The sequence below is a fragment of the Lemur catta genome, chromosome 15 (assembly GCF_020740605.2).
Source record: "Lemur catta isolate mLemCat1 chromosome 15, mLemCat1.pri, whole genome shotgun sequence".
In the NCBI taxonomy this organism is placed as follows: domain Eukaryota; kingdom Metazoa; phylum Chordata; class Mammalia; order Primates; family Lemuridae; genus Lemur; species Lemur catta.
Genome location: NC_059142.1, coordinates 57,572,207 through 57,587,060, shown reverse-complemented (window position 1 = coordinate 57,587,060; position 14,854 = coordinate 57,572,207).

Here is a 14,854-nt window from a genome sequence, read left to right as displayed (position 1 = left end):
ACTGACCAATCAGAACTCAGCCGCACTGACCAATCAGGACGCAACCCCACGGACCAATCAGGACTCAGCTGTATCAACCAATCAGAACTCAGCTGCACTGACCAATCAGGACACAGCTGCACTGACCAATCAGACTTAACCCTATGGACCAATCAGGACGCAACAGCACTGACCAATCAGAGCTCAGCCTTACTGACCAATCAGAACTCAGCCTCACTGACCAATCAGGACTCAGCTGCACTGACCAATCAGAACTCAGCCGCACTGACCAATCAGGACTCAGCTGCACTGACCAATCAGAACTCAGCTGCACTGACCAATCAGGACTCAGTTGCACTGACCAATCAGACTCAACCGTGTGGACCAATCAGGACGCAGCAGCACTGACCAATCAGAGCTCAGGTTTAATGACCAATCAGGACTCAGCTGCAGTGACCAATCAGAACTCAGCTGTATGGACCAATCAGGACTCAGCTGTACCGACCTATCAGAACTCAGTCTTACTGACCAATCAGGACTCACCTGCACTGACCAATCAGAACTCAGCCTCACTGACCAATCAGGACTCAGCTGCACCGACCAATCAGAATTCAGCCACATTGACCAATGAGGACTCAGCTGCACTCACCAATAACAACTCAACTGTATTGACCAATCAGGACTCAGCTGCACTGACCAATCCAGACACAACTGCCCGGACCAATCAGGACTCAGCTGCACTGACCAATCAGAATTCAGCCACACTGACCAATCAGGACAAACTGCTCTGACCAATCAGGACGCAGCTGTATTCACCAATCAGGACTCGGCTGCACTGACCAATCAGAACTCAGCCACACTGTCCAATCAGGACACGGCAGCACTGACCAATCAGAATTCAGCCGCACTGACCAGTCAGGGCACAACTGCACCGTCCAGGTGCTCCGTCCAGCCCTCGCTCCCGTCCGCCCGGACCCCCATCATGGTGTGGAGGGCGCCCCCCTGCCCCCCGGGAGGGGAAGGGACCCGCAGTGCCGCCGGCCAGGCTGGCCTCTGCGCACCTGGCTGAGGCATCAGCACCCAGGCGGGCTCTGGGGAGGCCTCGGGAGGGGCCTGCCGTACCCTGACCTTCGTTCCTATGTCACCGAGGCTGCACAGGAAAGGAGCAGACACATGACGCCAGAGGTGAACAGGCGAGTCATCCTTCCCATGTCACAGAGCACATGATGGGGACTCCTGGGACTGCAGGACACGGTCTGCCATAGGTGTCCAGGGTGACAGGGTCAGACAATCGGGGGAAGGCACCTTATTTCCAAACTCCTTTTACTTGGGGGACCAGAGAGCAGGCTGTCAACACCCCGATACATTATTAAGAATGTGTCACCCCCACCAGGAGGCTGCCAGGGCCTTCAGAAGGGGTGGCAGGTCCTTCAGGCGTGGGGAGGCGGCGTGGGTGCCCGTGCTCATGGCCCATTTGCTATTTTAAAAACTACCCGTGAGAGGAGCCCCCACGGCAGAGCTGCACCCCTCCCACCGCTCTCCTGCAGAGAGACTCGCCCAGGGCCCACGGGGGTCCGCAGGTGATCCAGGGGCCGGGTCTGCCAGCCACCCCGTGCTCTCCTTGCAGAAACTGCTGCGGGACCCTGGTCCCCCTTCCCTGGGTGGGCTCTGGGTCTGGAAACCAGCTTGGGTTAGAACTGGGCGTGAAAAAGTCATTTTCCACTTGCCACCACGAAGGCCACCTCGGGCAGAAGAGCGGTGACGTCCTTTTGTTCTCAGATGTGGGCCCCAGGGTGCCCTCACTCTCCCCAGCTCTGCACCACCTTTTCTTCCTTGTCTACGGCGGTACCACCCTGACTGCGCCCGGTCTTGGCTGATCTCGGACGCTAAGCAGGGTCAGGCCTGGTTAGTACTTGGTGACCCCACCAACCCCAGCCTTCTGTAAAGGCTGCAGTTGCCCCGCCCTGTGGGCGGAAGTCCTGTGCCAACCCCACATCCACAGCCCTCGCTGCGCTCCCTGACTGCACCTGGACAGACCCGGGGCCGGTCCTGGGGCAGGGCCCCAGGCACAGGCTCTCTGAATCATCTCTGGGTGTCTGGAATAGGTTCTCTGCTCCGACCTGCAGGGCATTCACACCCTGCTTCCCGAGGTCCTGGGTGCTCGTTGCCCACAGGACTGGCAAACAGTGGCAAAATACTAAAATTGTCACCTACAGGTACATCCGTAGTCAAGTGTGGGAGGCGAGTAAGTAGCTGCTTCTAAGCGTGTTGCAGAACTTGGGGGGAAAGGGGAAAGCCCCCGGTTTAGCACCAAAGGTCCCGGGCAAACTGGGACAGTTGCCATCCCAGATGGAGACACTGCTCCAAGACCAGGGAAGCAGGCTGGGAGCGCCCGAGTCTCCTGCACAGAGGTGCAAAGTCTCCGGGCCCCAAGCAGCCCGGGGAAGGAAATCCCTGCACCTCCTCTGCAGCCAGGCCTCTGGCCCAGGGGGTGTGACCCTCAGTTCTCTTAGGCAAGGGACCTCCAGCCAGCCTGTGGCAGGGATCAGGCCAAAGCTCTGCCCACCCCGCTGCCCGCAAGGACTTATTTGGCCTCTGTCGCCTCACCGAACGCTGCAGATGGAGCAGCCTCGGCCAACCAGGGAGGGCTGCATGTTCCCGGGAGGGGAGGGCACTGTCCCAGGCCAGTGCCTGCCTCCCCACCTGAAGGACCGCAGGGCCAGCACGGATCCCATCCCCAGGGTACAGGGGTACCAACCTGGCCCTGACTCCAGCCCTGCAACGGGCACACACGTGGGCATTTAGGGCTGCACTGGCTCTTGTCCCCAGCAGCGACAGAAGCTGTGATCGAAGCTCTCGCCAGACCCGTCCAAGGCACCCAAAGCCCGGGCTCAGTCTCAAGCTCTGGGTGGACTTGGCCGACCCTGAGCAGGCTGAGCCCCCGTCACTAGGAAATTTATCTAAAATCAGGAACTTGCTCACCACTTTGAGTCCCCTCGACGTTGGCTAACCTGACAGTAATTGCATTTAAAAACGTGTCTGCCTTTATTGTTACCTGAGACTTTGACATTCAAAGCGTCTGTCAGTTCGGTCGTCAAGAGTAGTTACTGCTGTGTCACATTCAGGTGGGTCTAAGCTGACATTCAGGCCAGACGAGGGTCAGGCGAGGGCTGGGTGAGGGCTCAGGCCCAGCTCTGGCTTGTGCTGTCCAGGGTTTGAGTCCCAGGCCTGCTTTGGCCTTTTCACTGCTTTGTGTGTCTCAGTTTCCCCACGAGGACGACCAGAATACCTAGTGCGTGTTAGCGCTGTCCCCGCGGACCACGAGCACGCGCTGCACGATCTGTTTCCGCCAGCCACGTTCAGCGACTCATTACAACGACCGTCACGATGCTGCTCGCGGGGAGTGTCAGGCTTGGCCCGCCCGGGACCGCGGGGTGCCCCGGCCCCGACCCCACTCCTCTCCCCTGTCCGCCCCGGCCCCGCCCCTCCCGTCCGCGCCCAGCCCCCAGCCCCGCGCCGCGGCTCCGCTCGTCCCCCCGCGGCCACACGGGGGCGCAGCCGGACAGCGGGCGAGGGCGGGGCGGGGCGGGGCGGGAGGACCGGGAGGGGGAGAGGACGGAGAGGGGCGGGGAAGGGGGCGCCGGGGAGGCGGGGGTCTGGCGTGTGGCGGGGCAGGTGGGGGATGGGAGGGGTGGGGGGTGGACGGGCAGGTGGAGGATGGGGCGGGAGGCGGGCCCAGGAGGTCGGGCCTCGGGCGAAACATGGGGAGAAGGCCTGAGGGGTCACCGGGAGCGGAGCCTTCAGCCCCGCGGCATTTCCCTGCCAGGGCTGGGGGTGCGCTGGGCCCCACGGCCCCGTGGAAGGGGTGCGGGCTCTCGGGAGCTCCTGCCAAGGCTGCCCCGCCCCGGGCCGCGGGCAGAGGGTCCCAGAGCCGGGCGTGCAGCTGGGGGCGCCGGGCCCACCTGGGAAAGCCCAGGCAGCGCCGGAAAGTGGGAGGCGGGGCCTTTCCCTCCTCCGCGTTTAAGGCTTCAGGTGGCCCTGTGGCCTGGCGGGCCGTGGAAGGCGGAGGAGGTGGGTGTGGTGGCCCCTGCCGGGCACCAGGTGCTCCTCCCAGGCCCAGCGCCCGCCAGGCCCCACCCCAGCGCCTGGCCGGGTGCAGACGGGTGCGCTGCTGTCTGCCCAGCCCCCACCCCGCTAGGTCCGTGGCTCAGGGCAGATTCCCAAACCTACCCCAGGATGAGGGCAGCTGCTGCCACACTGCACTGGCTGGTGAGAGGGCGGGGACGTAGGCTCCTTCCTGGGGACCGTCTCCAGCCTGTCTGCTCAGTGCACGCCCGGTGAGGGATGCAACCCGGTGTCTCCCCCAGTGCCCCGTAAGCAGGGTGGGCCCCGTCGGGCTGGCACGGCGTCTCCATCTGAGCCAACCCCGCAACGGCAGGAGCAGCCCCCTCCCCGCTATGACTCAGCACACACACCTGTGCGGTTCAGGCCAGCCCAACAGGTGGAATCTTCTCTTCTCTCGACAAAGGATGAAGGTTTCCCTCTGCAGAGCGAGGCTTCCCAAGTCCCTCAGCAGACCTCAGGGTCACCCACATCTCGGACCCGCGGTCTGAGCCTTGGGGCAGGCCCTGCCCCGGGAGAGAAGGGACAGGATGGCAGGACACGGCTGTGGCTCTGGTCAGGTCCCTACCTGGTTGGGACACTATGTTTCCCCAGCTGCACTGACCAATCAGAACTCAGCCGCACTGACCAATCAGGACGCAACCCCACAGACCAATCAGGACTCAGCTGTATCAACCAATCAGAACTCAGCTGCACTGACCAATCAGGACACAGCTGCACTGACCAATAAGACTTAACCCTATGGACCAATCAGGACGCAACAGCACTGACCAATCAGAGCTCAGCCTTACTGACCAATCAGAACTCAGCCTCACTGACCAATCAGGACATAACTGCACTGACCAATCAGAACTCAGCCTCACTGACCAATCAGGACTCAGCTGCACTGACCAATCAAAACTCAGCTGCACTGACCAATCAGGACTCAGTTGCACTCACCAATAACAACTCAACTGTATTGACCAATCAGGACATTACTGCACTGACCAATCAGGACTCAGCTGCAGTGACCAATCAGAACTCAGCTGTATGGACCAATCAGGACTCAGCTGTACCGACCTATCAGAACTCAGTCTTACTGACCAATCAGGACTCACCTGCACTGACCAATCAGAACTCAGCCTCACTGACCAATCAGGACTCAGCTGCACCGACCAATCAGAATTCAGCCACATTGACCAATGAGGACTCAGCTGCACTCACCAATAACAACTCAACTGTATTGACCAATCAGGACTCAGCTGCACTGACCAATCCAGACACAACTGCCCGGACCAATCAGGACTCAGCTGCACTGACCAATCAGAATTCAGCCACACTGACCAATCAGGACAAACTGCTCTGACCAATCAGGACGCAGCTGTATTCACCAATCAGGACTCGGCTGCACTGACCAATCAGAACTCAGCCACACTGTCCAATCAGGACACGGCAGCACTGACCAATCAGAATTCAGCCGCACTGACCAGTCAGGGCACAACTGCACCGTCCAGGTGCTCCGTCCAGCCCTCGCTCCCGTCCGCCCGGACCCCCATCATGGTGTGGAGGGCGCCCCCCTGCCCCCCGGGAGGGGAAGGGACCCGCAGTGCCGCCGGCCAGGCTGGCCTCTGCGCACCTGGCTGAGGCATCAGCACCCAGGCGGGCTCTGGGGAGGCCTCGGGAGGGGCCTGCCGTACCCTGACCTTCGTTCCTATGTCACCGAGGCTGCACAGGAAAGGAGCAGACACATGACGCCAGAGGTGAACAGGCGAGTCATCCTTCCCATGTCACAGAGCACATGATGGGGACTCCTGGGACTGCAGGACACGGTCTGCCATAGGTGTCCAGGGTGACAGGGTCAGACAATCGGGGGAAGGCACCTTATTTCCAAACTCCTTTTACTTGGGGGACCAGAGAGCAGGCTGTCAACACCCCGATACATTATTAAGAATGTGTCACCCCCACCAGGAGGCTGCCAGGGCCTTCAGAAGGGGTGGCAGGTCCTTCAGGCGTGGGGAGGCGGCGTGGGTGCCCGTGCTCATGGCCCATTTGCTATTTTAAAAACTACCCGTGAGAGGAGCCCCCACGGCAGAGCTGCACCCCTCCCACCGCTCTCCTGCAGAGAGACTCGCCCAGGGCCCACGGGGGTCCGCAGGTGAGCCAGGGGCGGGGTCTGCCAGCCACCCCGTGCTCTCCTTGCAGAAACTGCTGCGGGACCCTGGTCCCCCTTCCCTGGGTGGGCTCTGGGTCTGGAAACCAGCTTGGGTTAGAACTGGGCGTGAAAAAGTCATTTTCCACTTGCCACCACGAAGGCCACCTCGGGCAGAAGAGCGGTGACGTCCTTTTGTTCTCAGATGTGGGCCCCAGGGTGCCCTCACTCTCCCCAGCTCTGCACCACCTTTTCTTCCTTGTCTACGGCGGTACCACCCTGACTGCGCCCGGTCTTGGCTGATCTCGGACGCTAAGCAGGGTCAGGCCTGGTTAGTACTTGGTGACCCCACCAACCCCAGCCTTCTGTAAAGGCTGCAGTTGCCCCGCCCTGTGGGCGGAAGTCCTGTGCCAACCCCACATCCACAGCCCTCGCTGCGCTCCCTGACTGCACCTGGACAGACCCGGGGCCGGTCCTGGGGCAGGGCCCCAGGCACAGGCTCTCTGAATCATCTCTGGGTGTCTGGAATAGGTTCTCTGCTCCGACCTGCAGGGCATTCACACCCTGCTTCCCGAGGTCCTGGGTGCTCGTTGCCCACAGGACTGGCAAACAGTGGCAAAATACTAAAATTGTCACCTACAGGTACATCCGTAGTCAAGTGTGGGAGGCGAGTAAGTAGCTGCTTCTAAGCGTGTTGCAGAACTTGGGGGGAAAGGGGAAAGCCCCCGGTTTAGCACCAAAGGTCCCGGGCAAACTGGGACAGTTGCCATCCCAGATGGAGACACTGCTCCAAGACCAGGGAAGCAGGCTGGGAGCGCCCGAGTCCCAGCCCCTGTTGGTCTCCTGCACAGAGGTGCAAAGTCTCCGGGCCCCAAGCAGCCCGGGGAAGGAAATCCCTGCACCTCCTCTGCAGCCAGGCCTCTGGCCCAGGGGGTGTGACCCTCAGTTCTCTTAGGCAAGGGACCTCCAGCCAGCCTGTGGCAGGGATCAGGCCAAAGCTCTGCCCACCCCGCTGCCCGCAAGGACTTATTTGGCCTCTGTCGCCTCACCGAACGCTGCAGATGGAGCAGCCTCGGCCAACCAGGGAGGGCTGCATGTTCCCGGGAGGGGAGGGCACTGTCCCAGGCCAGTGCCTGCCTCCCCACCTGAAGGACCGCAGGGCCAGCACGGATCCCATCCCCAGGGTACAGGGGTACCAACCTGGCCCTGACTCCAGCCCTGCAACGGGCACACACGTGGGCATTTAGGGCTGCACTGGCTCTTGTCCCCAGCAGCGACAGAAGCTGTGATCGAAGCTCTCGCCAGACCCGTCCAAGGCACCCAAAGCCCGGGCTCAGTCTCAAGCTCTGGGTGGACTTGGCCGACCCTGAGCAGGCTGAGCCCCCGTCACTAGGAAATTTATCTAAAATCAGGAACTTGCTCACCACTTTGAGTCCCCTCGACGTTGGCTAACCTGACAGTAATTGCATTTAAAAACGTGTCTGCCTTTATTGTTACCTGAGACTTTGACATTCAAAGCGTCTGTCAGTTCGGTCGTCAAGAGTAGTTACTGCTGTGTCACATTCAGGTGGGTCTAAGCTGACATTCAGGCCAGACGAGGGTCAGGCGAGGGCTGGGTGAGGGCTCAGGCCCAGCTCTGGCTTGTGCTGTCCAGGGTTTGAGTCCCAGGCCTGCTTTGGCCTTTTCACTGCTTTGTGTGTCTCAGTTTCCCCACGAGGACGACCAGAATAGCTAGTGCGTGTTAGCGCTGTCCCCGCGGACCACGAGCACGCGCTGCACGATCTGTTTCCGCCAGCCACGTTCAGCGACTCATTACAACGACCGTCACGATGCTGCTCGCGGGGAGTGTCAGGCTTGGCCCGCCCGGGACCGCGGGGTGCCCCGGCCCCGACCCCACTCCTCTCCCCTGTCCGCCCCGGCCCCGCCCCTCCCGTCCGCGCCCAGCCCCCAGCCCCGCGCCGCGGCTCCGCTCGTCCCCCCGCGGCCACACGGGGGCGCAGCCGGACAGCGGGCGAGGGCGGGGCGGGGCGGGGCGGGGCGGGAGGACCGGGAGGGGGAGAGGACGGAGAGGGGCGGGGAAGGGGGCGCCGGGGAGGCGGGGGTCTGGCGTGTGGCGGGGCAGGTGGGGGATGGGAGGGGTGGGGGGTGGACGGGCAGGTGGAGGATGGGGCGGGAGGCGGGCCCAGGAGGTCGGGCCTCGGGCGAAACATGGGGAGAAGGCCTGAGGGGTCACCGGGAGCGGAGCCTTCAGCCCCGCGGCATTTCCCTGCCAGGGCTGGGGGTGCGCTGGGCCCCACGGCCCCGTGGAAGGGGTGCGGGCTCTCGGGAGCTCCTGCCAAGGCTGTCCCGCCCCGGGCCGCGGGCAGAGGGTCCCAGAGCCGGGCGTGCAGCTGGGGGCGCCGGGCCCACCTGGGAAAGCCCAGGCAGCGCCGGAAAGTGGGAGGCGGGGCCTTTCCCTCCTCCGCGTTTAAGGCTTCAGGTGGCCCTGTGGCCTGGCGGGCCGTGGAAGGCGGAGGAGGTGGGTGTGGTGGCCCCTGCCGGGCACCAGGTGCTCCTCCCAGGCCCAGCGCCCGCCAGGCCCCACCCCAGCGCCTGGCCGGGTGCAGACGGGTGCGCTGCTGTCTGCCCAGCCCCCACCCCGCTAGGTCCGTGGCTCAGGGCAGATTCCCAAACCTACCCCAGGATGAGGGCAGCTGCTGCCACACTGCACTGGCTGGTGAGAGGGCGGGGACGTAGGCTCCTTCCTGGGGACCGTCTCCAGCCTGTCTGCCCAGTGCACGCCCGGTGAGGGATGCAACCCGGTGTCTCCCCCAGTGCCCCGTAAGCAGGGTGGGCCCCGTCGGGCTGGCACGGCGTCTCCATCTGAGCCAACCCCGCAACGGCAGGAGCAGCCCCCTCCCCGCTATGACTCAGCACACACACCTGTGCGGTTCAGGCCAGCCCAACAGGTAGAATCTTCTCTTCTCTCGACAAAGGATGAAGGTTTCCCTCTGCAGAGCGAGGCTTCCCAAGTCCCTCAGCAGACCTCAGGGTCACCCACATCTCGGACCCGCGGTCTGAGCCTTGGGGCAGGCCCTGCCCCGGGAGAGAAGGGACAGGATGGCAGGACACGGCTGTGGCTCTGGTCAGGTCCCTGCCTAGTTGGGACAGTATGTTTCCCCAGCTGCACTGACCAATCAGAACTCAGCCGCACTGACCAATCAGGACGCAACCCCACGGACCAATCAGGACTCAGCTGTATCAACCAATCAGAACTCAGCTGCACTGACCAATCAGGACACAGCTGCACTGACCAATCAGACTTAACCCTATGGACCAATCAGGACGCAACAGCACTGACCAATCAGACCTCAGCCTTACGGACCAATCAGAACTCAGCCTCACTGACCAATCAGGACTCAGCTGCACTGACCAATCAGAACTCAGCTGCACTGACCAATCAGGACTCAGCTGCACTGACCAATCAGAACTCAGCTGCACTGACCAATCAGGACTCAGTTGCACTGACCAATCAGACTCAACCGTGTGGACCAATCAGGACGCAGCAGCACTGACCAATCAGAGCTCAGGTTTAATGACCAATCAGGACTCAGCTGCAGTGACCAATCAGAACTCAGCTGTATGGACCAATCAGGACTCAGCTGTACCGACCTATCAGAACTCAGTCTTACTGACCAATCAGGACTCACCTGCACTGACCAATCAGAACTCAGCCTCACTGACCAATCAGGACTCAGCTGCACCGACCAATCAGAATTCAGCCACATTGACCAATGAGGACTCAGCTGCACTCACCAATAACAACTCAACTGTATTGACCAATCAGGACTCAGCTGCACTGACCAATCCAGACACAACTGCCCGGACCAATCAGTACTCAGCTGCACTGACCAATCAGAATTCAGCCACACTGACCAATCAGGACAAACTGCTCTGACCAATCAGGACGCAGCTGTATTCACCAATCAGGACTCGGCTGCACTGACCAATCAGAACTCAGCCACACTGTCCAATCAGGACACGGCAGCACTGACCAATCAGAATTCAGCTGCACTGACCAGTCAGGGCACAACTGCACCGTCCAGGTGCTCCGTCCAGCCCTCGCCCCCGTCCGCCCGGACCCCCATCATGGTGTGGAGGGCGCCCCCCTGCCCCCCGGGAGGGGAAGGGACCCGCAGTGCCGCCGGCCAGGCTGGCCTCTGCGCACCTGGCTGAGGCATCAGCACCCAGGCGGGCTCTGGGGAGGCCTCGGGAGGGGCCTGCCGTACCCTGACCTTCGTTCCTATGTCACCGAGGCTGCACAGGAAAGGAGCAGACACATGACGCCAGAGGTGAACAGGCGAGTCATCCTTCCCATGTCACAGAGCACATGATGGGGACTCCTGGGACTGCAGGACACGGTCTGCCATAGGTGTCCAGGGTGACAGGGTCAGACAATCGGGGGAAGGCACCTTATTTCCAAACTCCTTTTACTTGGGGGACCAGAGAGCAGGCTGTCAACACCCCGATACATTATTAAGAATGTGTCACCCCCACCAGGAGGCTGCCAGGGCCTTCAGAAGGGGTGGCAGGTCCTTCAGGCGTGGGGAGGCGGCGTGGGTGCCCGTGCTCATGGCCCATTTGCTATTTTAAAAACTACCCGTGAGAGGCGCCCCCACGGCAGAGCTGCACCCCTCCCACCGCTCTCCTGCAGAGAGACTCGCCCAGGGCCCACGGGGGTCCGCAGGTGATCCAGGGGCCGGGTCTGCCAGCCACCCCGTGCTCTCCTTGCAGAAACTGCTGCGGGACCCTGGTCCCCCTTCCCTGGGTGGGCTCTGGGTCTGGAAACCAGCTTGGGTTAGAACTGGGCGTGAAAAAGTCATTTTCCACTTGCCACCACCAAGGCCACCTCGGGCAGAACAGCGGTGACGTCCTTTTGTTCTCAGATGTGGGCCCCAGGGTGCCCTCACTCTCCCCAGCTCTGCACCACCTTTTCTTCCTTGTCTACGGCGGTACCACCCTGACTGCGCCCGGTCTTGGCTGATCTCGGACGCTAAGCAGGGTCAGGCCTGGTTAGTACTTGGTGACCCCACCAACCCCAGCCTTCTGTAAAGGCTGCAGTTGCCCCGCCCTGTGGGCGGAAGTCCTGTGCCAACCCCACATCCACAGCCCTCGCTGCGCTCCCTGACTGCACCTGGACAGACCCGGGGCCGGTCCTGGGGCAGGGCCCCAGGCACAGGCTCTCTGAATCATCTCTGGGTGTCTGGAATAGGTTCTCTGCTCCGACCTGCAGGGCATTCACACCCTGCTTCCCGAGGTCCTGGGTGCTCGTTGCCCACAGGACTGGCAAACAGTGGCAAAATACTAAAATTGTCACCTACAGGTACATCCGTAGTCAAGTGTGGGAGGCGAGTAAGTAGCTGCTTCTAAGCGTGTTGCAGAACTTGGGGGGAAAGGGGAAAGCCCCCGGTTTAGCACCAAAGGTCCCGGGCAAACTGGGACAGTTGCCATCCCAGATGGAGACACTGCTCCAAGACCAGGGAAGCAGGCTGGGAGCGCCCGAGTCCCAGCCCCTGTTGGTCTCCTGCACAGAGGTGCAAAGTCTCCGGGCCCCAAGCAGCCCGGGGAAGGAAATCCCTGCACCTCCTCTGCAGCCAGGCCTCTGGCCCAGGGGGTGTGACCCTCAGTTCTCTTAGGCAAGGGACCTCCAGCCAGCCTGTGGCAGGGATCAGGCCAAAGCTCTGCCCACCCCGCTGCCCGCAAGGACTTATTTGGCCTCTGTCGCCTCACCGAACGCTGCAGATGGAGCAGCCTCGGCCAACCAGGGAGGGCTGCATGTTCCCGGGAGGGGAGGGCACTGTCCCAGGCCAGTGCCTGCCTCCCCACCTGAAGGACCGCAGGGCCAGCACGGATCCCATCCCCAGGGTACAGGGGGTACCAACCTGGCCCTGACTCCAGCCCTGCAACGGGCACACACGTGGGCATTTAGGGCTGCACTGGCTCTTGTCCCCAGCAGCGACAGAAGCTGTGATCGAAGCTCTCGCCAGACCCGTCCAAGGCACCCAAAGCCCGGGCTCAGTCTCAAGCTCTGGGTGGACTTGGCCGACCCTGAGCAGGCTGAGCCCCCGTCACTAGGAAATTTATCTAAAATCAGGAACTTGCTCACCACTTTGAGTCCCCTCGACGTTGGCTAACCTGACAGTAATTGCATTTAAAAACGTGTCTGCCTTTATTGTTACCTGAGACTTTGACATTCAAAGCGTCTGTCAGTTCGGTCGTCAAGAGTAGTTACTGCTGTGTCACATTCAGGTGGGTCTAAGCTGACATTCAGGCCAGACGAGGGTCAGGCGAGGGCTGGGTGAGGGCTCAGGCCCAGCTCTGGCTTGTGCTGTCCAGGGTTTAAGTCCCAGGCCTGCTTTGGCCTTTTCACTGCTTTGTGTGTCTCAGTTTCCCCACGAGGACGACCAGAATACCTAGTGCGTGTTAGCGCTGTCCCCGCGGACCACGAGCACGCGCTGCACGATCTGTTTCCGCCAGCCACGTTCAGCGACTCATTACAACGACCGTCACGATGCTGCTCGCGGGGAGTGTCAGGCTTGGCCCGCCCGGGACCGCGGGGTGCCCCGGCCCCGACCCCACTCCTCTCCCCTGTCCGCCCCGGCCCCGCCCCTCCCGTCCGCGCCCAGCCCCCAGCCCCGCGCCGCGGCTCCGCTCGTCCCCCCGCGGCCACACGGGGGCGCAGCCGGACAGCGGGCGAGGGCGGGGCGGGGCGGGAGGACCGGGAGGGGGAGAGGACGGAGAGGGGCGGGGAAGGGGGCGCCGGGGAGGCGGGGGTCTGGCGTGTGGCGGGGCAGGTGGGGGATGGGAGGGGTGGGGGCGTGGACGGGCAGGTGGAGGATGGGGCGGGAGGCGGGCCCAGGAGGTCGGGCCTCGGGCGAAACATGGGGAGAAGGCCTGAGGGGTCACCGGGAGCGGAGCCTTCAGCCCCGCGGCATTTCCCTGCCAGGGCTGGGGGTGCGCTGGGCCCCACAGCCCCGTGGAAGGGGTGCGGGCTCTCGGGAGCTCCTGCCAAGGCTGTCCCGCCCCGGGCCGCGGGCAGAGGGTCCCAGAGCCGGGCGTGCAGCTGGGGGCGCCGGGCCCACCTGGGAAAGCCCAGGCAGCGCCGGAAAGTGGGAGGCGGGGCCTTTCCCTCCTCCGCGTTTAAGGCTTCAGGTGGCCCTGTGGCCTGGCGGGCCGTGGAAGGCGGAGGAGGTGGGTGTGGTGGCCCCTGCCGGGCACCAGGTGCTCCTCCCAGGCCCAGCGCCCGCCAGGCCCCACCCCAGCGCCTGGCCGGGTGCAGACGGGTGCGCTGCTGTCTGCCCAGCCCCCACCCCGCTAGGTCCGTGGCTCAGGGCAGATTCCCAAACCTACCCCAGGATGAGGGCAGCTGCTGTCACACTGCACTGGCTGGTGAGAGGGCGGGGACGTAGGCTCCTTCCTGGGGACCGTCTCCAGCCTGTCTGCCCAGTGCACGCCCGGTGAGGGATGCAACCCGGTGTCTCCCCCAGTGCCCCGTAAGCAGGGTGGGCCCCGTCGGGCTGGCACGGCGTCTCCATCTGAGCCAACCCCGCAACGGCAGGAGCAGCCCCCTCCCCGCTATGACTCAGCACACACACCTGTGCGGTTCAGGCCAGCCCAACAGGTAGAATCTTCTCTTCTCTCGACAAAGGATGAAGGTTTCCCTCTGCAGAGCGAGGCTTCCCAAGTCCCTCAGCAGACCTCAGGGTCACCCACATCTCGGGCCCGCGGTCTGAGCCTTGGGGCAGGCCCTGCCCCGGGAGAGAAGGGACAGGATGGCAGGACACGGCTGTGGCTCTGGTCAGGTCCCTACCTGGTTGGGACACTATGTTTCCCCAGCTGCACTGACCAATCAGAACTCAGCCGCACTGACCAATCAGGACGCAATCCCACGGACCAATCAGGAATCAGCTGTATCAACCAATCAGAACTCAGCTGCACTGACCAATCAGACTTAACCCTATGGACCAATCAGACGCAACACCACTGACCAATCAGAGCTCAGCCTTACTGACCAATCAGGACTAAGCTGCACTGACCGATCAGAACTCAGCTGCACTGACCAATTAGGACTCAGCTGCACTGACCAATCAGACTCAACTGTGTGGACCAATCAGGATGCAACAGCACTGACCAATCAGAGCTAAGCCTTACTGACCAATCACAACTCAGCCTCACTGACCAATCAGGACTCAGCTGCACTGACCAATCAGAACTCAGCCTCACTGACCAATCAGGACTCAGCTGCCCTGACCAATCAGAACTCAGCTGCACTGACCAATTAGACTCAACCGTGTGGACCAATCAGGACGCAGGAGCACTGACCAATCAGAGCTCAGGTTTAGTGACCAATCAGGACTCACCTGCACTGACCAATCAGAACTCAGCCTCACTGACCAATCAGGACATTACTGCACTGACCAATCAGGACTCAGCTGCAGTGACCAATCAGAACTCAGCTGTATGGACCAATCAGGACTCAGCTGTACCGACCTATCAGAACTCAGTCTTACTGACCAATCAGGACTCACCTGCACTGACCAATCAGAACTCAGCGTCACTGACCAATCAGGACTCAGCTGCACCGAC